We start from the raw sequence: 24,082 nt of genomic DNA on the forward strand, positions 1-24,082 counted from the left end.
AAGGTGGTGGTGTGCAACCTTCTTGAGCCACTGAAGTGCACCCAGGTACACCCACAGTGCTGTTAGGGACTACAGTGCAGAAGGAGGCCATACAGCCCATTGGTTTTGACTCAGGGACAATGAAGGAATGGCAATATATTCCCAAGTCAAGGATGGTTGGGTGACTTTATGTGAACACTAGGCTACAGTTTTTTATTTATTTTGTTGGCCAGCATTTATTGCCCATTCCTAGTTGTCTGAGAGCAGTTAATAGTCAACAACATTGCTGTGACTCTGGAGTCACATGTAGGCTAGGCCAAGTTAGGATGGCAGATTTCCTTCCCTAAAGGACATTAGTGAACCAGTTGGGTTTTTCTGGCAATCAGCAATGGTTTCATGGTCACCAGTGGACTCTTAAATCCAGATCTTTAAAAAATTCAAATTCCACCATCTGTTATGTGGGATTTGAACCCAGGCCCTCAGAACATTAGTTGAGTTTCTGGATCAATAGCGATAATACTGCGAGGTCATTGCCTCCCTACTTATAGAATGTGCACGTTCCAGAATAGGCTAGCATTTACTGCCCATCCCAAGATACCCTTAAGAAAGTGATGATGAATTGTGCTTTTCTGCTCTTATTGAATTTAAATTCCACCACGCGCAGTGGTACACATCCTAGGGGATTTTCACACGGTAACTTCATTGCGGTGTTAATTTGTGTCACTAATAAATAAACTTTCAACTTTTAATACGATTGGGCCATCTCCTCCCCTCTCCTTTAAAAGTCATTCCCCTTCTGGAAATGTCAGCCAGCCTAATAAGATGTCTTTCCCCCTTTAAGAAAGCTGACATAACAACATTGAAACTCCATCTGCCGCTCTCTTTCAATGTGGGGGATCCGTTTCCCTGTCGCTCCAGCACAGGGCGCTGTGCTTCAGTCATTTGTGCGCAGGTTGCTTCGCTCGCTGGGATTCTGCCCAGATCCAACTCCCCAAGAATTCATTCCATCCGCGGCTCTGGCTGACGTTTCCTTTACGTGGACATTCTGGATGCGTTGCAGTTTTCCTTTTCCTCGCTGTTTGCTTTTCCGTTTGATGTTGGATCCCCCCACCACCCACTCTCCCCCCAACTCTCTCTCTCTCTCCTTGTGCAAATACATCGATTCCTTCCACCTCCCCCACCGCCCCCCCCCCCCCCCCCCCATTCCTCTTTCGTTCCAACTCTTGTGGCTGCCAATGATGTAAAGAAGTCCTCGGATCTGTCACTGAACAACCCTGGGCTGTGATGTGAATCTTCCCCCATCTCGGTGAGTCGTTAACGTTTCTCGAACTCCGACGTTGTGTGGGATTGGGTAAAACGCTCTCTGAGATTTCTATGTGTATTTTTTTTTTGCATTGCACTACAGATAGTTTACCTGCGGTGTCTTGGCAATGTTTTACCGTTGTGGGGGGCGGGGGGGTGGAATCTGGATGAACAAGGAACATAGAAGATCGATAAATTGTAAAATGTCAGGGAGTGGGAAAATAAGTTCCATAATTTGTAACGTGCACTATTTGGATGAGGAGGTCCCTGATAAATTAAAGTGTTGATTCCTGATAGAAGTTGGGGGAGAAGAGGGGGAAGGGGGAAACATTTCTGATGTGATATCAAAAGGCTGAGGCTATTCATTTTTTTTCTCCTATAAAATGTTAATTGGATTCTTGTCAGTTACCAATCTTAAGTACAGTCTGGAGTATCTAGGGTAAACCGAGGTTATAGATGGGGATAGTGGGGGGCTAGTTATTAATTATAATGTATGTACATTACCGTGTGGAGTTTAATGTATGCAGACAGAGCCCGATAGAAGTATTGTCAGATCATACAGCCCACTGGAGAGCTTCCCATTTCTGGTCAGACTGCCTAGTGTCTCCATGGCTACAGTGTCAGCATCAGCACCAAGGAGAGCGCCTTCTGATCAGCAATGAGCGGCTGGATGGCGAGGCGGGAGGTGGGGAGGTGGTGGTGAAACTGAACGGGTTGGTTTCTGTCCAGAGAGGGTGAAAATGAACTGGTCAATTTCTGTCTGGGGGGGAGGGGGTGATGAAACTTAACGGATCAGTTTCAATCTGGGGGGTGTGAAACAGAACGGATCAGTTTCAGTCGGGGGGGTGGGGGTGAAATTGAACGGGTCAGTTTCAGTCTGGGGGGGGTGAAGATGAATGGGTCAGTTTCAGTCTGGGGAGGGTGAAGATGAATGGGTCAGTTTCAGTCCGGGGGTGGGGGTGAAACAGAACGGGTCAGTTTCAGTCTGGAGGGGGTGAAGATGAATGGGTCAGTTTCAGTCTGGGGAGGGTGAAGATGAATGGGTCAGTTTCAGTCTGGGGGTGGGGGTGAAATTGAACGGGTCAGTTTCAGTCCGGGGGTGGGGGTGAAATTGAACGGGTCAGTTTCAGTCCGGGGGTGGGGGTGAAATTGAACGGGTCAGTTTCAGTCTGGGGGTGGGGGTGAAATTGAACGGGTCAGTTTCAGTCCGGGGGTGGGGGTGAAATTGAACGGGTCAGTTTCAGTCTGGGGGTGGCGTGAAGATGAACGGGTCAGTTTCAGACTGGAGGGGTGGGAGAGAGCTATACATTTCGGCTGGAGTGCTGCCAAGAATTCGATAAAGCAATTGTTACCCAAACATTGAAAGTTCCTCTGATCCCTTTCCCCGACGTCTTTAAATATGAACTTCATCGAAAATCCCAAAACTGCCACGAGCCGTGCTTTCAACATTAACCCCAAAACCCGAAAACACATCGCATACCCAAATAGATTGCCATTTTGCAAAGGAAGATGTGAGATTTGGATTAATTTTTTCACAATGGCTTTTCTGTTTTGCTGACAATTTCAAAGCTGTGTTACAGCAAGCGTGGCTCGCAATGACATTAGTTTTACAATTACAAAGTGTGTGTGTGTATGTCAGTCTATGTCAAATTGGTGGATAGCTGTTCCTTCGAGACGGTGCGTGGAAGTGGATGTAGGAAAAGCATGGATAATGCACAATATTTTTCAATAATTCATGCAACTTGCAATTGCTCCTTGCCTGAGAAAGAAAGGAACCCCGCGCAGAATGACTCGCCCCCGTCAATTTTCCAAAGGCTGACTGGTGATTCGTTCATGACGGATAGCCGAGTTAGTGTGTGACTGTTCCTGGAATGGACATGGCTCTGCTGTCTTCCCCAGAATAACCAAAGCGCGCTGTGACAGGTGAGTAAAGATGCAGAGAGTGGCGGGTGGAAGTAACTCAAGTCGATAGAAATCAAACCCCTGTGAGGAATTATATAACAAAAAGACGAGAAACATGGTGGTGTGTTTGGACAACGCCCACTCACTGTAGAAATTAAAGCGGTACTGCTCCTCCATCGCTAGCTTCGTTCCAAAGACTTCATTCGCCTGTCCCAATCTGCCTCACAGGCAGATTTTATTTTAAATCAAATCTAGGAGAAAATAACTTTTGGTCGATATTTGAATGGTTAGAAATGTTTCCAGTTACGTACTACAAGAAAGGGCATTATTTATTGACCGTAATTGATAGTTTTAGGGTTTGATTTAAGCCAGCATATAGCCTGCATGTAGACTGGTGACAGGGAATGTAGCTAAGAATGTAAAGAAGAATAAAATAGAATAATATGTAGAAAGAGTTCAGCAAGCTCAAACCGCTAATGAACCGGAGTTCGCTCCGCTATTTTGGCCCCCTTCCCGTGCTATTTTGATCCCTCAGGTGCCAGCCCATATCTTGTTCTCATGTTTTTGCGTTCAAACACCACTGACCCTTTTTCTGCTGTTGATACATTCTGCTATTTTGCTTGCAGACAGGGCTAACCTTTAATCCACTATTAACATGCATTTCAAGGAGTGGTGATGGCCAAGTGGTATTATCGCTAGTTTACTAATCCAGAAACTCAGTTAATGTTAGATCATAGAACCCTACAGTGCAGAAAGAGGCCCTTCGGCCCATCGAGTCTGCACCAAACACAATCCCACCCAGGCCCTACCCCCATATCCCTACATATTATACCTACTAATCCCTCTAACTTATGCATCCCTGAAAACTAAGGGGCAATTTCTTTACATGGCCAATCAGCCTAACCTGCACATCTTTAGACTGTGGGAGGAAACCAGAGCACCCGGAGGAAACCCACGCAGACACGAGGAGAATGTGCAAACTCCACACAGGCAGTGACCCGAGCTGGGAATCGAACCCAGGACCCTGGAGCTGTGAAGCAGCAGTGCTAACCACTGTGCTACCATTCTGGGGACCTAGGTTCAAATCGTACCATGGTAGGCAGTGGAATTTGAATTCAATTTTTAAAAATCTGGAATTAAGAATCTACTGATGATCAGGAACCACTGTCAGGAAAAACCCATCTGGTTCATGAATGTCTTTTAGGGAAGGAAATCTGCCACCCTTACCCAGCCTGGCCTACATGTGACTCCAGAGCCACAGCAATGTGGTTGACTCTCAACTGCCCTCTGAACAAGGTCAACTAGGGATGGGCAATAAATGCTAGCCGGTCAGTGACATCCATCTCCCATGAATGAATTTAAAAATCTTTAATGCTACCATTACCACTCCCTCTGTTTCGTTTTCCATGACATCTTTGTTATTTACCCTCTCCCCATCTCCAACCTTCCATTTTGCTTCCACCTGCCCCTCTCCCCCTTTTCATCAGCATAAAACCCAACACATTGCTACCTTTCCCCAGATCTGATGAAGGGTCAAACTGGGCTCAAAACATGAACTCTGTTTCTCATTCCACTGATGCTACCACACCGGCTGGGTTTTTCCAGTATTTTTTCTTTGTTTCTTTTTTAAATGAGAAAGGTTGGGAGGAAACTCTTGTGAAGCATAAACATTAGCATCTGTTCTGTAAAGTCAGTGTAATTTGATGATGAATTCATGCAGATGTTTTCACTGAGGAGGAGCTTCAATGAACTTAAAAGCACTCATTAAGCTTTTATTCAAAATCAATCAAGTAGACCTACACTATCAATCTGAAACTTGGAATGTCTGCTCAAAACCTGCAGATTTGAGTGTGTGAGAGCCCTTTACTCCCAAAAGCATCCCCAGCTCTACACTTCTTACTCAGTCATACAAAGGAAATTTAACTCAAATGTTGCACCAATTCTCTTTAAGGAAGGTTAGCAGTTTCAATTTGGATTTACATTTCTTGATTTCACCTTTGGAATTTTTGCAGTTCTGAAAACTCAAATTGTTTTTTTTATTGGTACAGTCTTTTCGGATAAATCTGGCTTCCAGCTCCTCATCAGCTTCCTCTTTGTCAAAGCCCCAATTGCATGACTGCCAGAACAATGCCACAAATATGTTCTCAGAAACATCTGCATCTTTTTGGATGAGTGCTCTTGTCTAAACTCCAAGTGGTATGGATCCAGAGCAGAGAAATGCTAATTAACTGGCCGTAATATGTCAATTTACTATTACAGCAGAGGGTGCTATTCTGGCAGTTGAGGACTAAGGCAATGTAAATGCAAATTACACTCCATCTGACTTCACATGGTCTGGGAGCAGCCAATGAATATAAAAAGTGAGCAGATCTTCCATCTCTCATCAAACCTAGCACACACAAATTCACCAAAAATAACTGTTGTATGTCGAAAATGTGAAAGAACCAGATCCGGTGAGGTAACCACTCCCATTTTCAAAGTCAACACCTGGAACAGTGGCACAATGGTTAATAGTGTGTCAAGGACTCGGGTTCGATTCCCAGCTTTGGTCACTATCTGTGTGGAGTTTGCACATTCTCCCACTGTCTGCATGGGTTTCCTCCAGGTGCTCTCGTTTCCTCCCATATTCCAAAGGTATGCGGGTTAGGTCGATTGGCCATGCTAAATTGACCTTAGTTTCAGGGGAATTAACAGGGTAAATATATGGGGGTTATGGAGATAGGGTGGGATTGTTGTCGTTGCAGTCTTGATGGGCCGAATCACACCTTCTATATTGTAGGGATTCTCTGATTCGATGACTGTCTAGATCCACATTGGGTATATAGACTAAATCCTGAAGAGCTGGTAGCACCAATGGAGCTTTACTCCAGCTGTAAAAAGCACCTTAGGACTGGAAATGAGGAAACAGGAGAGACAAGATCCAGAAATGGATCTGATATAGCAATTTAAAAAGCATACCTCCACTAGGTTCAAAGCTTTAATGCTTTAAACTTTGGATTCATAGCATTTTCCTTTGAGAAAGGGCATCAGGTATAATAGGATATCTGCCCTTTTAATTGTGGTAAATTCTGCTAGTTTAGAGAGGCCTGTCCATCATTGACTGGGACATTGAGGGGCTGCTGTTGAAGTGACATAGTGGACTCAAAAATGTTGTTTTTGGAAAAGTTGGCCTAATGCTATAATTTTGCTTCTTTTGCCTCTACTTAATGTCATCTTCACTCATCATTACATATAGAGATTTCCAGTATGGATTGGAACCTCAAGCATTCAGCAGAGCCAGATGTTTATATTGGGCAGTGTTCATACTGTACAACAATGTATTATAAAGAGCCACCGACTGAAGGATTCATCTCTGTTCAACAATATGGACAGACGACGGCAAAACATTTTTCAGCACAGCTGTTTTGTAAAAAGCTGTGTTGTCAAATGGAGTAATTCAACTAACTTTATTTCTGACATCTTACACAATCCCAAATTTTACAAGCTTCAGCTTACCTCGGAGGCAGTTCATTCATCTATGAGTCAGAGGGGCTGTGGGCTCAAGTCCCATTGCAGATCTTTGAGCAAATAACCTACGTTAACAGTCCAGTGCAGTACTGAGGGAGGGATGCACAGTTGAAGGAGCCATCCTTTTAAAATAAGATGACACTATGCCAGCATCTGCCCATGGGCAACATGCTGGTACAGTGGTTAGCACCACTGAGTCACAGCGCCAGATACCCGGCTTTGATTCCTGGCTTGGATTACTGTCTGAGCGGAATCTGCGCGTTCTCCCCCATCTATGTGTGTTTCCTCTCTGAGTGCTCTGATTTTCTCCCATGGTCTGAAAGATGTGCTGGTTCGGTGCATTAGCCATGCTAAATTCTTCCTCTGTGAAGCTGAGCAGGCACTCGAGTGTGGCGACTAGGGGATTTTCACAGTAGCTTCATTGCAGTGTTAATGTAAGCGTACCTATGACACTAATAAATAAACTTGAATCTTTCAGAGGGACATGAACGACTCCACAACGTTGTTTTGAGGAAGAGTAGGAGAGTTCTCCGGGTGTCCTGGCTAATATTTACCCTTCAACGAATATCATTACATTAGGTTACATGGTCATTGTCAAATTGCTGTTTGTGGGAGCTTGCTGTGCACAAAGCAATTATTGCATTTCCAAAAGCTTAACAGTGCCTACTTTTCAGAAAGCACATTATTAGGTCTGAACCAGAGGGCACAAATTCAGGCTAACGGGGTGATCCTTTAAAACAGAGATGAGGAGGAATTTCTTCAGCCAGAGAGTGGTGAATCTGTGGAACCCTTTATCACAGAAGGTTGTGGAGGCCATGTCAATGAGTGTCTTTAAGACAGAGATTGATAGGTTCTTGCTTAATAAGGGGATCAGGTGTTATGGGGAAAAGGCAGCAGAGCAGGGACGAGAAAAATATCAGCCATGCTTGAATGGTGGAACAGACAAAATGGGCCAAATAGCCTAATTCTGCTCCTATGTCCTATGGAAGCACACTGAGGTGTCTTGAGGTTACAAAAAGATGCCATATAAATGCAAGCCTTCATTTTTATTTATTCTTTCATGGGACGTGGACATCACTGGTTAGGCCAACATTTATTGACTATCTCTAACTGCCCTTGAAAACGTAACAATGAGCCACCTTATAGAACCACCACTGTCCATTTGTGTAAGTATAATCATAGTGCTGTTAGGAAGGGAATTGCAGGATCTTGACCCAAAGCTGGTGCTTCAGGTTTAAGTCTAACATTTGCTGTACTTTCAGTGGCACTGTTAAGCTGAGCTTTGCATCAGATCATTTTATGACCTTATTTGAAGAACAGGGAATTCTCTTGATCACCTGGCCAATGTTGCCCCAAATAACACCACCAAAATATATTAACAAGCCATTTGCTTCATTGTTATTTATGGAGTGTAGTGGGAATAGAATGGATGGCAGGTTTCACTACATAATAGTTACTGTGCTTAAAAAGTAATGTACAGTATGAACCACTGTAAATGTTTCCACGACAGAATAAGGCACTATTTAAATGCAAGGAATTTTGTTCTTGTTCTAGTTTTAAATCAATTTTTCACTAGATTGTCATTACATTTCATACTGCTCCTATTATTTAGTTTCTTGCTCTAAGATATGAATGGATAATATCAATGAACCTCATACCTGAGAATGCAGAGCACGATTTCTATCTAAACATTTTCTCAGTATTCAAAAGTATTGTCTAAATTTATTCTGTGAAATGACCATTGAAGTCGCCTACAAAGCATCAGTCACTTTTTCCAATGTAATTCATTGCATTTGAGGTGTTTTCAGAAATTTCCTTTCAGTGGAGTGCTAAATATAGCAAGTGGTCCTTTTGTTTTGTACTGTGTTGCTTTCTATCCCTTCTCTCAAAGTCTAACAATAGTGTTATTAGCCACCTAATGAAAACACTTCATAAGTGGTGCTGCTTTCATCTCGATTACAATTTTACCTCCACCACCATTTTCATGAAGAGTACAATACATGGAAAGAGCAATTCATACCTGTTTTATTTTAAACATTGGTCTGGTCAGTATTAGGCAAAAAGGCAATACAGGACAGTAACTGAATCGACAATTCTAATGAGCTTTGGGAAACACTCGTCTTTCAACCTTGAAGCTCACCAAAATCTGTCTGATAAATTACTCAGAATGAAACAGTCATTAATTTATTATTAATATTGCTATTAATTATTTATTAAAAATGTTGTTACGTAGCATTAAGATCATGTTTATGATGCTACCCAGAAATGCCATGGTGACAGGGTTATCTCGCAGCTCCCTCCCTTGACAACAAATAGTGTAGCTCGTGCCTCGTACTTCCAGTTTACAGAACAGAATGATTGATTTGTGTAATAAGTGAAGGTAAGTGCCTATATTGGAACAGTCATTGCTCAAGGAATTACCCATGAGCATGAAATAGAAAATATGTGCACACTTTCAGCGCTGCAATGTGATCATAAGGATGTGGTAGCACTAGAAGTAATCCACACAGAGGAAATTCACCAAGATGTTGCCTGACATGGAGCATTTGAGCTTTTAGGAGAGACTAGATAGGCTTGGATTGTTTTCTTTAGAGCAGAGAAGACTAAGGGGGGACATGATTGAAGTGCATACGATTATGAGGGGCATGAACAGGTTGAGTAGAGAGCGACCGTTCCCCTTGGTTGAGGGGTCAATCATGTTTTAGGGTAAGGGGCAGGAAATTCAGACCGGATTTGAGAGAAAAGAAATTCACTCAGAGGGTTGTAGGAATCTGGAATACGCTGCTTGGGAAGGTAGTGGAGACCGGGCATTTTACAACCTTTAAGAAATATTTGGATGAGCACTTGAAATATCATAATGCTCAAGTGTATGGGACAAGTGCATGAAAATGGGATTAGATAGTAGATATTGTCAGTACAGACTCGATGGGCCAAAGAGCCTTTTCTGCACTGTATGACTCTAAATTGAATGAGATTTAATAAACAGTTTAGATCTCATTCAATTCAGAAGGCTAAAATGGATATTTTGGAATTTTATAACTACAACATCAGTAACTTGCATCTGTAAAGCATCTTCAACATAGTAAAACATCCTAACACTCTTCACAGGAGCATTCATATACCAGCATTGGAGCTGGTGATTCACTGAGTTGATTCTGGAGTTGAGAGGGTTGGCTTATGAGGAGAGACTGAGTAGACTCTGGCTATACTCATTGGAATTCAGAAGAATGGGGGGGATGTTACAGAAACATAAAATTACGAAGGGAATAGATAAGATAGAAGCAGAGAAGTTGTTTCCACTGGTGGGTGACACCAGAACTAGGGGAAATAGCCTCAGAATGTAGGGGAGTAGATTTAGGACTGAGTTAAGGAGGAACTTCTTCACACAAAGAGTTGTGAAGCTGTTGAACTCTCTATCACTGAAGTAGTTGAGGCTCTCTCATTGAACGCTTTTAAGGCAAGAATAGATAATTTTTTTGAACAGTAAAAGAATTAAGGGTTATGGTGAGCGGGTGGGTAATATTATTGAATGGCAGAGCAGGTTCAAGGGGCCAAGCAGCCTAGTCCTGCATCTAGATCTTATGTTCATATGTTTTTATTATCAAAAATATTGAACACTGAGCCTCAAGAGGAGATATTAGAACAGTTTGGTCAAAGGTACTGGTTTTTAAAACATTTGACTGACCAACACTGAAGGAATGGGTATATTTCTAAGTCAGTGTGGTGTGCGGTTTAGAGAGGAACTTGCCGGTGTTCCCATCTGCTGCCCTTGTACTTGTAGGTGGTAGAGGTCATGGATTTATAAGGTGCCATCAAAGGAACCTTGGTAAGTTGCTGAGGTGCATCTTGGAGATTTATCTTCAAAACATCTTGAGCCTCTATAGTCAGAATTGAAGAGTCCATTTCCCTTCCCCAATCAGACCATTGCCCTTCCAATTCACCATTTCTCCAACCAATCGTAGTTCTTCCATAAACATCTGCCCAGAAGCAGGAACCAATCTAATCATTGAGCACAATCCCACTGACAAATGAGATCTAAAATTAAACTGTTTAGTAAATCTCATTCAATCAGTCACATAAGTCACCAATAATATTCAATGGAAAGAAGATTCTGTAGAGTACAGCCATTCTGACAGTTCCTCACCCACGTCACTGAATATATATAATAATAAACATCAGCACATAATGATCATATGAAGAATTGGATAATTCACAAAAAGAAAATGCCAGCTTTCTATCATACCAACATCACTATCCTACACAGAGTCAAGAATGTTGGCTTGTTCCAGCTCTTGTTTCAGGCAAGGCAACACACAATCCTTAGCTCAACCCAGAACAAAGATGCTAAGGACTGCTGGGATTAATCTCTGAGAAAAGTCATCTTTTTCCACATTTTGTTTCCTTTCTTTATTCATCCACAGGATGAAAGAGTGGTTAAGGAAGCTGCCATTTATTGACCACATTTAATTCTTGAGCTGCTTTTACTTCATTCATGGCATGTCACTGGTGAGGCAGGCATTTATTTTGCCCATACCTAATTGCCCTTGAGAAGGCGGTGGTGAGCCACCTCCTTGAACCACCACAGTCCATGTGGTGTCGGTATGCCCACTGTGCTGTTAGGGAGGGAGTTCCAGCACTTTGACCCAGTGACAGTGAAGAAACAATGAAAATATAATTCCAAGTCAGGATAGTGCGTGGCTTTGAAGAGAATTTGTTACTGGTGGTGGTCCCATGCATCTGCTGCCTTGACCTTTTAGGTGACAGAGACCATGAATCATAGAATCCCGAGAGTGCAGAAGAGGCTATTTGGCCCATTGAGTCTGCACCAACTCTCTGACCAAGTATCTCACCCAGGCCTCCACTCTATCCCTGTAACCCCACACATTTACCATGGCTAATTCATCTAATTTACATATCTTGGGACACTGAAGGGCAATGTAGCATGGCTACCCACCTAATCTGCACATCTTTGGAAGAGTCTGTCATCTGTGAGACAGCTCTCCCAATTTTGGCATAAATCCCCAGATGATAGTAATTAGAACTCTGCAGGGCCAACAGTGCTGGGTCTGCCTTTGGCATTTCTGATGCATGGGTCAATGTCAGGTGATTCGTCCAGTTTCATTCCTTTGAAACTTCCTTGGACTTTGATACAACTGTGTGACTTGCTCCACAGGCAAGCAGTGGAGGCTAGGTCATTGAATATATTCAAAGCTGAGTGATTGATTGACAAGGGAGTCAAAGATTATGGGGAGCAGACAGGAATTAATTCATTCCACTGAGTTAAGGCCATAATCAGATCAGCCATTATCTTACCAAACAGAAAAGTAGGCCCAAGGGGCTGAGTGACCTACTCCTGCTCCTATTTCAGATCTTGTTTACATGGCTCTTCACTCTAGGCTTGAATTCGACCAATATTATCAGGTCCAAGTGTTGTCCTCAGCTCACAATGCTCCACTCCTGGACCAGTGCTCTAGGATCTGAGGTAAAAAGGGGAAAACCCAGCCCAAGAAGGTCAAAATTCTAAAAAGGAGAGAATGAATGAAACTTCAGAAGTGTGAACAGATTCAAACTCACTGTTAAAAGCCTCGTAGTATCAGAGTTCAAGGGTTGCTAATTGGTCTTTTTATTTAACTTAATAGAGGTAAAGTTGGTTTCACCAATACTGAGGGCAGGATTTTCCAGTCCCAGGAGAGGAGAGAAGGAAAGAGAAGAAGAGTAAAAACAATAGAAGATAAAGAAATAGATGGAGAGAAAGGGAGATAGAATTAGGGAGAATGTTTCAAGAGAGGCAGGGAAATATTTTTTTGTCAGTTGGTGATACCATAGGAGATTATGTCACATGTTTTAAAATGTCAAAGCATGAAGAATAGAACCATAGAATCATACAGTGCAGAAGGAGGCCATTCGGCCCATCATGTACTGTGTCATGCTGTAGCTGCTGTAATCATGGGCAAGTTAATAGTTGCTAAACTGAAAGCTTCAGTGAATTATTTTTGTTATTTAATCGTTTACATTACTGAAGGCTGTTCTAGAATTTTCCAAACAAAATTTAACTTATTTGAAGCTTTGGGTTCCGATCTTGCATAATATTATCAGTGACGCCTCCTGCGCAGCTGATTTTCTTTTATTATTTTTCCAGGGAAGTGTGAATTGGAAGCTCAGGGCAGAGGAGGTATAAATCTTTCTTGCTGTGGCTGCAGAAGTGCTCCTGCTCTCTCCTGGCCCCATGTGGCATTACAGAGCAGAAAGAAGCTATTCGGCCCATCGAATCCATGAGGAAAATCAATAAAAGAAAGTGAGGATGATGTACTATAAATGGCACAAATTTGAAAAATGGGGATAAGCAGAGAAACCTTGCTGCCCATTTACACAAATCCTTAAAGGAGAGATAAGTGGATAAAGTAGTTATGAATCATCTGAATTACTTGAGTTTATAAATAGACAGTTAGAATATAAGCGCAACATTATAACTCACTGATTAGACATTAGCGAAATCCACACTCCAAGGAAAATGTGAAGATCTTAGAAAGAACACAGCATATTATTGGGAATGCAGTTATGGAGAGACGTTGGAAAAGTTAAGACTGTTCTCCTTGGAACAGGTCAGCTTAAGAAGTAACTTAGAAGAGATTTTCAAAATGAGAAGAGGTTTTGATAGAGCGGAAAACTATTCCCCCTGGTGACTGGGTCAAAAACCTGGAGGTCACAGATTTAAAAGTATTGACAATAGATGTAGAAGAGAGATGAGGAGAACCTTGTACACGCAGAGTGGATGGGATTTGTGATGGCCTATCTGAAGGGGTGATGGAAACTCATTCCATATATAATTTTAAAAGGGACCATGCAGAATTTCCAGGGTTCTGACAAAAAAAATTGGATTTGGGGAATGACTGCATTTTTGAAGAGCTGGAATTGATCTGATGAGCTGAATGGTTTTGTTCTGTGCTGTAAGTTCCTATGGTTCTGTGGATATTTTTTGGGCTTCTTCTGGCTTCAGCTTTTCCCATGAGGTTAACCTGACACAAAAGACCTGTCTTTCCCATTTAGGCTTCAGGTTAAGAAAGCATTTGGTCCCGATGACTCCGGCTGAGCTCGTCTGCATTGTGAAAGAAGGACCCCAGAGTTAGAGCTTAAAATCAGCGCCTGTGGAATCGGCATAGAGAGGGTGGGCACAAGGAGCAACTTTAATTTACCACTTGAATGGGGTTGGTTAAAATCGCCCCTCCTGTATTTACAGAAAGCGGCTGTAAAATAAAGCAAAGTTAGGATGAATTAATTCAACACAGATTTCCATACAGGCAATCATACACACACAGAAAAAGGTGCATGATTTTACACATACATAGCACATAAGAACCAGAAGCAGGAGTAAGCCATCTAGCCCCTCGAGCCTGCTCTGCCATTCAATAAGATCATGGCTGATCTTCTCGTGGACTCAGCTCCACTTACCCGCCTGCTCACCAAGCCTTTAATTCCTTTACTGTTCAAAAATTTGTCTATCCCTGCCTTAAAAACATTCAGTGAGGTAGCCTCAACAACTTCACTGGGTAAGGAATTCCACAGATGAAGAAGTTCCTCCTCAACACAGTTATAAATTTGCTCCCCCTTATTTTGAGTCTATGCCCCCTATTCTAGTTTCACCCACCAGTGGAAACAACTTCCCTGTTTCTATCTTTTCTATTCCCTTCATAATCTTATATGTTTCTATAAGATCTCCCTCTCATTCTTCCAAATTCCAATGAGTATAGCCCCAGTCTCCTCAGTCCGACCTCATAAGGCAACCCTCTCAACTCCGGAATCAACCTCAGAACAGTGAGGAAAATCTTTCTTGATTGTCTGGTTGACGGGCCTGCCTTCTGCTGCAGTCCTGCGTTCTTTCAGATAAATTTACATGGACCAGGAGCACAATGTACAAATCAATATTTATTCACATTGTTTGCTGTGTTTATATTCTCAGCATGTTTACCACAGCGTTTCCTATTTGTGCTTGAGTTTTGTTTGCAACCTACAATATCAAGTCTATATTACACCAGTTACATTTAATAATATTGCAAGAGCCAATTGCACTTTCTGGTCAACCCACTTTGGAATCTGATAATTTGTGATTACAGAATCCCTACAGTGCTGAAGAGGCTGTTCTGCCCATCAAGCCTGCACCAACTTTCTGACAGAGTATCTTACCCAGGCCCCTCTCTCCTGCCCTATTCCTGTAGCTCCACGCATTTATCATGGCTGATCCATCTAACCTACACATCTTGGGACATTAAGGAGCAATTTAGCATGACAAACAGACATGTTGGCTGGCATTTTATGGCCTCGCTCGAATGAGGCTTATAAAATCCGGCCCGAGGCCAATGGAGAATCCTGTTCTGTGAGCTGTGCCCATCCCGATTCCGATAAAATTCCAGCCGATGTGTTGAATGACCTCCTTCTGTTCACCATGATGTAATAGTTTTATGTGGCTTTGTATGTTAATGTCACTCATTTTCATCCATCACTAGTCATTTCCCTCAACCACACCCCTGATTTGTGCAAAAGCAGCAATGAGTCTACAAATCTCTGCCTCGGTGCTCACTATATTTGATCTCCCAGCATGTGGTAGCCAGAGCAGAAAGCATCTTTAAAATCTGAGTGAAAGAAAGCTTTTGGAAGCAGTGGCAGCACTCACGAGTGGTGCTCCCACTGTGCCTATGATCAGCCTCATTAAGGGTTCCACTGCAGAGGCCAGTGAAGTAGTCATCTATTCCATGGCTAACTGCAGTGCAGAAAATTGTTCACCCATGAGCATACAGACACTGGTCACAGGCTGCTTCATACATCTCACAAGCCCCTGCAGCATATCTCTCAGGAATGGAGTAGGGGCCAAGGTGGAGTGTTAAACTGAAATGCCAGTGTAACCTGCATTTAACAGAAGACGCAATTTTGTGACAAGAATTAAAACCTGCGCTAGGAGCGGTCACCCTGAGCATCATGATGTGGCTGATTGATATGAATTCCAAGTGCTACTTCAAGGGTTACTCAACACTTAAGGGGATATTGGATAAAAGCAAATTACTGCGGATTCTGGAATCTGAAACCAGAAGAGAAAACGTTGGAAAATCTCAGTAGGTCTGGTAGCATCTGTAAGGAGAGAAAAGAGCTGACGTTTCGAGTCCAGATGACCTTCGTCACAGCTTTGATAAAGGGTCACAGACACTGACAGCTCACCACCATTTTGAATAATTAATTGTAATCAAGCCAATTGACATATACATTATGATTCCCGTGCCCTAATATGGGTTGGCCTTGGCAGCTGGGCAGGAGTGGGCAAGTCTCTTTTTAATTCACATGTTTGGAAAGCAAGGGAAGGGAAGGGGGTATCCTTTGAGTGGGGGAAGGGTGGCGTGCCTGTTCTCTTTGTTTCTCCCCATCTCTTACGAACCCAGCTGATACTAATGCTGGACAAATCAGATCCCAAGGTGAAACCTGGCTTGATAGATCCTCGGAGCCACGGAGGAAAGTGACTGAACAAATTCGCTGGATCTACCGCTGAAATTTAAAATGGAGAGTAAAATATTTATTAAACAAGGAAAATATTACACCAAGTAAAAAGGTTGGAAAGAGCTCAATGCAAATATGAGAACATGATACAAACTGACACTATTCCGTTTACCCCAGCAATCCCCTTACAAAACCCCAATGAAGATTTACCCCTCTCTTTACATCAAGGCTTCTTGTTTGAGCTGATCCAGTTGCAAATGGGTTTCTGAGCATTCAGTAGATACTTTCTCCAGTTGGTATCCCTTCCCGAGATACTCAAAACCATGCTCCAATTTCACTATTAGTTCAACTACAGAGAAAACACATAATTCCCTAAACCCAGCCCACCAGAAACTTTGCAAAATCTCTAATCAGAGAGCTTAGAACTTCTGCCTTCTCTCTGACGTGCAGACTCTGAACTTTCTTTCTGTCTTTCCTTGGTATCTGTGTGTCCCTCGATCCCATCGCTAGGCAATAGCGCAGTTTTTTTTAACTTTGTATTTATTTTCCCCATACTACTAAACTCTTTGTAACCCATCTCCTCATTTCAAGGGTTGTAAACCTCATGAAAAATGCATATTATACAAACAAATCAATAAAACATGACCTTTTTACTTGGAGGCCTTACAGATATCTTGGTGACGGAGGTGATGGTCTAATGGAATTATCATTGGGCTTTTAAACCAGAAGTTCAGTTAATGTTCTGGGGGCTTGGGTTCAAATCCCACCATGGCAGATGGTGCAATTTGAATTCATTAAAAATATCTGGGATTAAGAATCTACTAGTGACCCTGTAGCCATTGTTTTTGATAAACAGTTATGGGGAGAAGGCAATAAAATGGGGATAGGGAACATATCAGCCATGATTGAATGGCAGAACAGTCTTGATGGGCCAAATGGCCTAATTCTATTCCTATATTTTGTAAGCTCACAAAAAAAATCCAGATAAAACTGTAACAATGGTCACAATTCTCCCAGAAGCGCTGAGTTGGTGGGAAAGCTATTCTAAATCCCAACTGTTTTGTCAGTTCAGCTTCTCACCTGAATCTCCGCATTCTGTGCACTGAAGAGGTCCCTGTCGTGAATATCATTAAAAACCCAAGGAGTGGTGTGGGGTCTGTTTGCGCCGGAGTTTGACAGATCTGGAATTCTGCACATGCGCAGTGGTCCCAATCTGTCACACTCCCAGTTTGCTGGCCAGCTCAATTGCTGACTAACTCAGGACCTCACAGTCCTGCCTCTCCAGCAACCAGCCCCCCCATGATCCATTTGCAGCCCCCACAGCTATTCTGGGGCCAGCCCTGACACCCCCCTGTCCCAGAATGCCCCAATGTCCAGCCCACAACCCCCAGCAGTGACATTTCTCCCACCCCACTGACCCCCTGGGGTCAGACCCCACCTGGGAGGCAGGCTCCCCCCTGTAAACTAACCCCCCACCCAAATCGCTGCCCTCCCTCCAGCCTAGACTGATCCCCATGCAGAGTGACAGCAGGACCCCCACCCCCAATGATTGCCCCTAAGCTCCTCCAACAACGGAGCTGCTTGGGTATGAGCTCGTCTGACATACGGATGACATGACCTGCCCACTGGATCTGTGCGCTCATCAGCAGTGTGTGGACTGATGGTAGACTTGTGCTAGAGACAACTTCAGTGTCTGGTACTTTGTCTTGCCATCTGATGCGTAATATTCTGCAAAGACAAGTCATGTAGAAATGATTGTGCTGTCTTGCATGCCTTCGATACACAGTCCACGTTTCACAGGCATACCGGAGGGTAATGAGTACCATGGTGCTGTAGACCTTCAGTATGCCCCATCTCCTTGGCACTGCCCAATGCCCAGTGTGCCTCTTGGGCAGTACCGGGGGCACAGGCTGGCATTGCCACTGTGCCCATGTTCAGGGGCAACACCATCACCTGACCCCCTGGGGAGCCCCCGATTGCCCCCTTCATTTTGGCGGGGTCTCCCGCTAGTTCCCTGAATGTGTCTGCTCTAAACCCCGCTAGAATGAAGTACTCCTGGCGGGGTAGGAGATTTGATCGAGACCTGAAAGGCCCCAATAATTAACTGCTAAACGCATTTAAACACATTAAAAAAGATTCAAATCACTTACTTGCCTTCCCGCCGGTTTCCAGCATGGTCTGACTGGTGCCTGCTTACTGGCTCTGGGAGATGCGCATGCATTCCCGCCACATGTGCAAATCCCAGTCTAAGGCTGCAACCCGCCAGCAAAGTTGCAGGATGGGAGAATGGCAGCCCATGTTCCACCTTTCTTAACACACAAATATAAATTAATCTTAAAATTATGCATTTTCCTAACACCGCCAATCTTCCAAAATTCCTCCCCCCCTCCCCCTGCCGCTAACAATCTCCCACCTCACCCATTCTCTTAAGTTGCCTGATCTCTTCCTGCCCTAAAAACCCAGGACTTAAGTCATTCTGGACACTGTTGCCCTTCTGCATGGCCAATCAGCAGTCTCCAACAGCACCCATTGGCACTGCTGGGGCTCCTGCCCAGTTAGATTGACTGGTGGCTCTTGTTGGCAGAATTTTCTCCCACTGGGGGGGGGGGGGGGGGGGTGTGAAGTGCCACTTGCTGCCAGTTTAGCCTGATGGCACTGTGTAACGGCTGTGGGATGGGAGGGGCAGGTGGGTGTTTTTAGGGGTGTTGGCTGACGGCAAACTCAAACATGGGGGAGTTGGGTGGTTGGGGTATTGAACAAAACACTACCCTATCAAATCCAGCTCAGTGGGTGTGAAGAGCCCACATGTCCTGCGCCATAACCCTGTGGGTGTCTTGCTAAGAGACTCCAGGAAAGTTTGAATAATGGTAATCTGTAATTGGGAGCAAAATGATGTGTTAACTTTAAGTTTTCCAACAGGCACATCCCAATGATGTGACGCTCACTCAGTGTCTCTTTTCATCCTTTGGCCAAAATAATCCCCAGTGGATCATGTCAGCAGTTGGATTCAAATCCACTAAGTAAAGAAGCCTTCGAAACCTGAGCTCATTGGTGCAACAGCAGAACTTTCATAGGAGCTAGGAGCAGGAGGAAGCCAGTTGGCCCTTCAAGCCTGCTCCACCATTCATCACGACTATGGTTGATTGGTTAATCCTGCTTTCTCCCCATTCACTCCAATGAGATCTGACCTTCAGCAGTCACCCACCACTTGTCGCTCTTCCCTCCAAGCCCTGTCACTCAGAGACAGCTACTTCCTCAAACATGATGTCTAAATTGTCCAGGTTTCTAGAAAGTAATCAAAAAGGTAATAGCTTGTAGAGCTATGAACGAAACACCCTCCCTTGATATACTGCCTTGGCAACCAGAAAACATTCCAAAGTGCCTAACTGCCCGTAAAGCACTTTTTGAAATAACCCTGGGAGTGAGATGACTTCAGTGTGGAGTTTGCACATTCTCCCCATTTATGCATAGGTTTTCTCTGGGTGCTCCAGCTTTCACCCGCACTCCAAAAATGTGCAGGTTAGTGGATTGGCCATGCTAAACTGCCCCTTAGTGTCAGAGGGATTAGCATGTGGGGGATAGGGGCAGGGTAGTTTGTTGAAGGTGCAGGCTCAATGGGCCGAATGGTCTCCTTCTATACCGTAGGGATTCTAGTTGCTGGTGTTTGATGTCGCCCAGTGTCAAGGACAATGACGGCGACAGCAGCCATCCACTTCAAGTGAAATCGAAGAGCGATAAATGTTAACACTTTACTTCAAACAATCACCTCCACTGATTATTCACGGTGAATGATACTCCCTGGGAGGTTATTGAAGTTGTGAGATGTGCCTGTGTGATAGTATCTCAGTGGGATATAACATTACAAGGATAACATGATCCAAACCATTTAGCCAGGAGAAGGCTCCAGTTTCACTGTCCCTGACTTGCTTGGCACTGTCTCAGTTTACATTTTCCAGCCTCTCTTTTCGAGAGCCCGGGGAGCGAGTCTGCATCCTTCGATCATCCACCACCTTGTCCTTCAGGCAGAAGGGTGTTGCAGAGCTAATGAAAAAATGCAGACAAGTGGGAGTGTAACACAGCTTCAGAGGCATCCCGAATGCTGGAATTAGAACTTTACAATGCACAGATTGAATTTTGCGGCTGTCTGCTCCCAGCTTGGAGCCTTGCTCAAATTAAGTGCAGATCAGAGAGTCAGGGACATAGGTTAATACAAGCAAATTGCTGTGGATTCTGGAAATCTGAAATAAAAATAGAAAATGCTGGATAAACTCAGCAGGTCTGTCAGCATCTGTGAAGAGAGAAACTGTTCCTCCCAACAATAAGGCAATTGAGGTTGGCCTGTCATAATTGCCCATCCAATCAGGGAGTGTCACCTGAATATAAAAACTTGGGGAGTGATGGCCTATGGTATTATCACTAAACTATTGATCCAGAAACTCAGTTAATTCCCCATCACACAAACCAGCCTCCCATTTATTAACTCTGTCTACACTTCCCGCTGCCTCGGAAAAGCAGCCAGCATAATCAAGGACGCCATGCACCCCGGACATTCTCTCTTCCACTTTCTTCCATCGGAAAAAGATAGAAAGGTCTGAGGTCACGTACCAACTCAAGAACAGCTTCTTCCTTGCTACCGTCAGACTTTTGAACGGACCGACCTCACATTAAGTTGATCTTACTCAACACTCTAGCTATGACTGTAACACTACATTCTGCATTACCTTGTTTCCTTCTCTATGAACGGTATGCTCTGTCTGTATAGTGTGCAAGAAACAATACTTTTCACTGTATGCTAATACATGTGACAATAATAAATCAAATCACATCAAATGCTCTGGGGACCTGGGTTCAAATCCTGCCACAGCAGATGGTGGAATTTGAATGCAATTAAAAAAAAACTATTTGGAATTATAAGAACATAAGAACATAAGAAATAGGAGCAGGAGTAGGCCATCTGGCCCTTCGAGCCTGCCCCGCCATTCAATAAGATCATGGCTGATCTGTCGTGGCTCAGTTCCACTTTCCCGCCCTCTCCCCATAACCCTTAATCCCCTCTCTTATCAAAAACCCATCAACCCACTTCTTAAAAATATTTAGCGAGGCAGCCTCCACCACTTCAACGGGCAGAGAATTCCAGAGATTCACCACCCTTTGAGTGAAGAAGTTCCTCCTCAACTCCGTTCTGAACTGCCCCCCCTTTATCTTGAGGCTGTGCCCCCTAGTCCTACTGTCTTTTTTGAGCGGGAAGAGTCTTTCCACCTCTATCCTATCCATCCCATTCATCATCTTATACGTCTCAATGAGATCTCCCCTCATTCTTCTAAACTCTAACGAGTACAAGCCTAGTTTATTCAGCCTCTCCTCATAGCTCAACCCCCTCAACTCCGGTATCAGCCTAGTAAACCTCCTCTGCACTCCCTCCAAGGCCAAAATATCCTTGCGCAGGTGCGGCGCCCAAAACTGCACACAGTACTCCAGCTGCGGCCTCACCAATGCCCTATACAGCTGCAGCAAGACCTCCCTACTTTTATATTCAATCCCCCTCGCTATGAAGGCCAGCATCCCATTCGCCTTCCTGACCACCTGCTGCACCTGCAGGCTGGGTTTTTGCGACTCATGCACAAGGACCCCGAGGTCCCTCTGCACCGTCGCCTGCTGCAGTTTTTCGCCACGTAAGTAATAGTCCTTCCTACCATTCTTCCTACCAAAGTGGACCACCTCACACTTGCCAACATTAAATTCCATTTGCCATTTCCTGGCCCATTCACCCAGCCTATCTAGATCCTTCTGCAGACTCTCCACACCCTCCGCACAATTTGCCTTTCCCCCAAGCTTGGTGTCATCAGCAAATTTCGACACCCTACACTCGGTTCCCTCCTCCAGATCATCTATATAAATGGTAAATAGCTGAGGCCCCAGCACCGACCCCTGGGGCACCCCACTAGTCACCAACCGCCAATCCGAATAGCACCCATTGACCCCCACTCTCTGCCTCCTATTTGACAACCAATCCTCTATCCACGCTAACACCCTACCCCCAACTCCATGTCCTCTGACCTTCTGCAGTAACCTCTTGTGAGGTACCTTATCAAACGCCTTCTGAAAATCCAGAAAGACCACATCCACCGGCTCTCCTCTATCCACCGCCCTAGACACATCCTCATAGAACTCCAGTAAATTTGTCAGACACGACTTCCCTTTAATGAAACCGTGCTGCGTCTGCCCTATCAAGCAATTCCCTTCAAGATGCCTCGCAATTTCCTCCTTAATGACGGATTCTAACATTTTACCTACCACAGACGTTAAACTAACCGGCCTGTAATTCCCCGCCTTTTGCCTGGCACCCTTCTTAAACAACGGCGTAACATTAGCCGTTTTCCAATCCTCCGGCACTTCCCCGGAATCCAGCGACGTCTGGAAAATAACCACCAAGGCATCCACTATCACCTCCGCCATTTCTTTCAGAACCCTCGGATGCATTCCATCCGGTCCTGGGGACTTGTCCACAATCAGCCCCTCCAGTCTGTCGCGCACCACCTCTCTAGTAACAGTAATGTCATTAAGACCCTCCAGTCCTACCACCTTTCCATCGCTAACACCCGGCAAATTATTCACGTCCTCGACAGTAGGAAGAGAGGTAATAAGCCGTGGATAACGAAGGAGGTGAAGGAAAGTGTTAAATTAAAAGCGGAGGAATTTAGAGTAGCTAAGAGCAGTGGGCGAGAAGAGGATTGGGAAAGGTTTAAATGTCAACAAAGATTGACAAAAAAGTTGAATTATGAATCTATTAATGACTAAGAAACCATTATCAATTGTCAGAAAAATCCATCTGATTCACTAATATCCTTTAGGGAAGGAAATCTGCCGATCTTACCTGGTCTGGCCTACATGTGACTCCAGAACCATGGCAATGTGGTTGACTCTCAACTGCCCTTGGGCAACTAGGGATGGGCAATAAATGCTGGCCAGCCAGTGATGCCCCTGTCCCATGATGAAATAATAAAAAATGGGAGTGTCAGGTCCACTGGCACTCTGGATTCTGACTGTGTAGCTGAAGCACTCCTAGGAGTGGACAAGAGTTTGGAAATTGAGGGAATCTGGTGAAAGGACACTGGCCTCTGAGAAGTTACTTCATCCACAGATGCTGCCAGGCCTGCTGTGTTTATCCAGCATTTTCTGATTTTCTCACAAGAGATTTTATCACAAGAGGTTAATAAAATTGATTCTTGGTGCTTCCAGATTTCCAAGCAATTAGAATTCCTTGGGGATAATCTTGATTTGTTGAGACTAGGCAGCATGTGTAATAATGAGTTGGCAGCTCTGTTTATATCATTCCCGATTGACGCTGTGAAGTGGGAAGCTGACTCACTTGCGCTATCTTACAAAGTCTAGATCGACCTCCTTGGCTGGCATCCCCTTTAAGGATTGCTGCTGCACGCATAAGCCGCAATAAGCACTTGCTGATTGTAAGTAGCTTGGGCCCAATGGGCTCACCAGGTCATATAGTAATTTACCCACCCCTTAGATAGTTTCTGTTTTGGCAAGTCTGAACCTGAATAGCATTCTGATACTGTTTTCTATGCTATGCCAGGTAATTGTGGAGAAGATAGCTGACAGGACCGTATGGCATGTCTACATGTGACCAATGCTTGCCCTGCAGGATGACATTGTTATATTATAACAATTTTCATTTATATAGCACACTTTAATGTCGCAAAACATGTGCGGTGATTGTCCCTTTAAGAGCAGCACAGCTGAGTAAGGGTCATCTGGGCTGGATGACCAATTGGGATTGGAATCACTGCAGGGGGAGGAGTTCTCTGAAACATCAGTATTTGAGAGCGAGCTGCAAACATGCTGCTGTTCTTAAAGATCACAAAATAAATCCCTTTTTTGTTCATTAATGAATTCT

General features: G+C 44.1%; 1 protein-coding gene across 1 annotated transcript in view; it reads left to right on the forward strand.

The window, feature by feature from the left end:
• The first annotated feature begins 1,212 nt into the window (after window positions 1–1,212).
• kcnj6 (potassium inwardly rectifying channel subfamily J member 6) overlaps window positions 1,213–24,082 on the forward strand; it is a 126,193-nt gene continuing 103,323 nt past the window's right edge. Inside the window, exon 1 of the mRNA XM_080203254.1 lies at window positions 1,213–1,285. The gene's annotated coding sequence lies outside the window, so the exon portion shown is untranslated. The remainder of the gene's footprint in view (window positions 1,286–24,082) is intronic.

The sequence above is a fragment of the Carcharhinus amblyrhynchos genome, chromosome 15 (genome assembly GCF_965287045.1).
Source record: "Carcharhinus amblyrhynchos chromosome 15, sCarAmb.v2.hapA, whole genome shotgun sequence".
In the NCBI taxonomy this organism is placed as follows: Eukaryota; Metazoa; Chordata; class Chondrichthyes; order Carcharhiniformes; family Carcharhinidae; genus Carcharhinus; species Carcharhinus amblyrhynchos.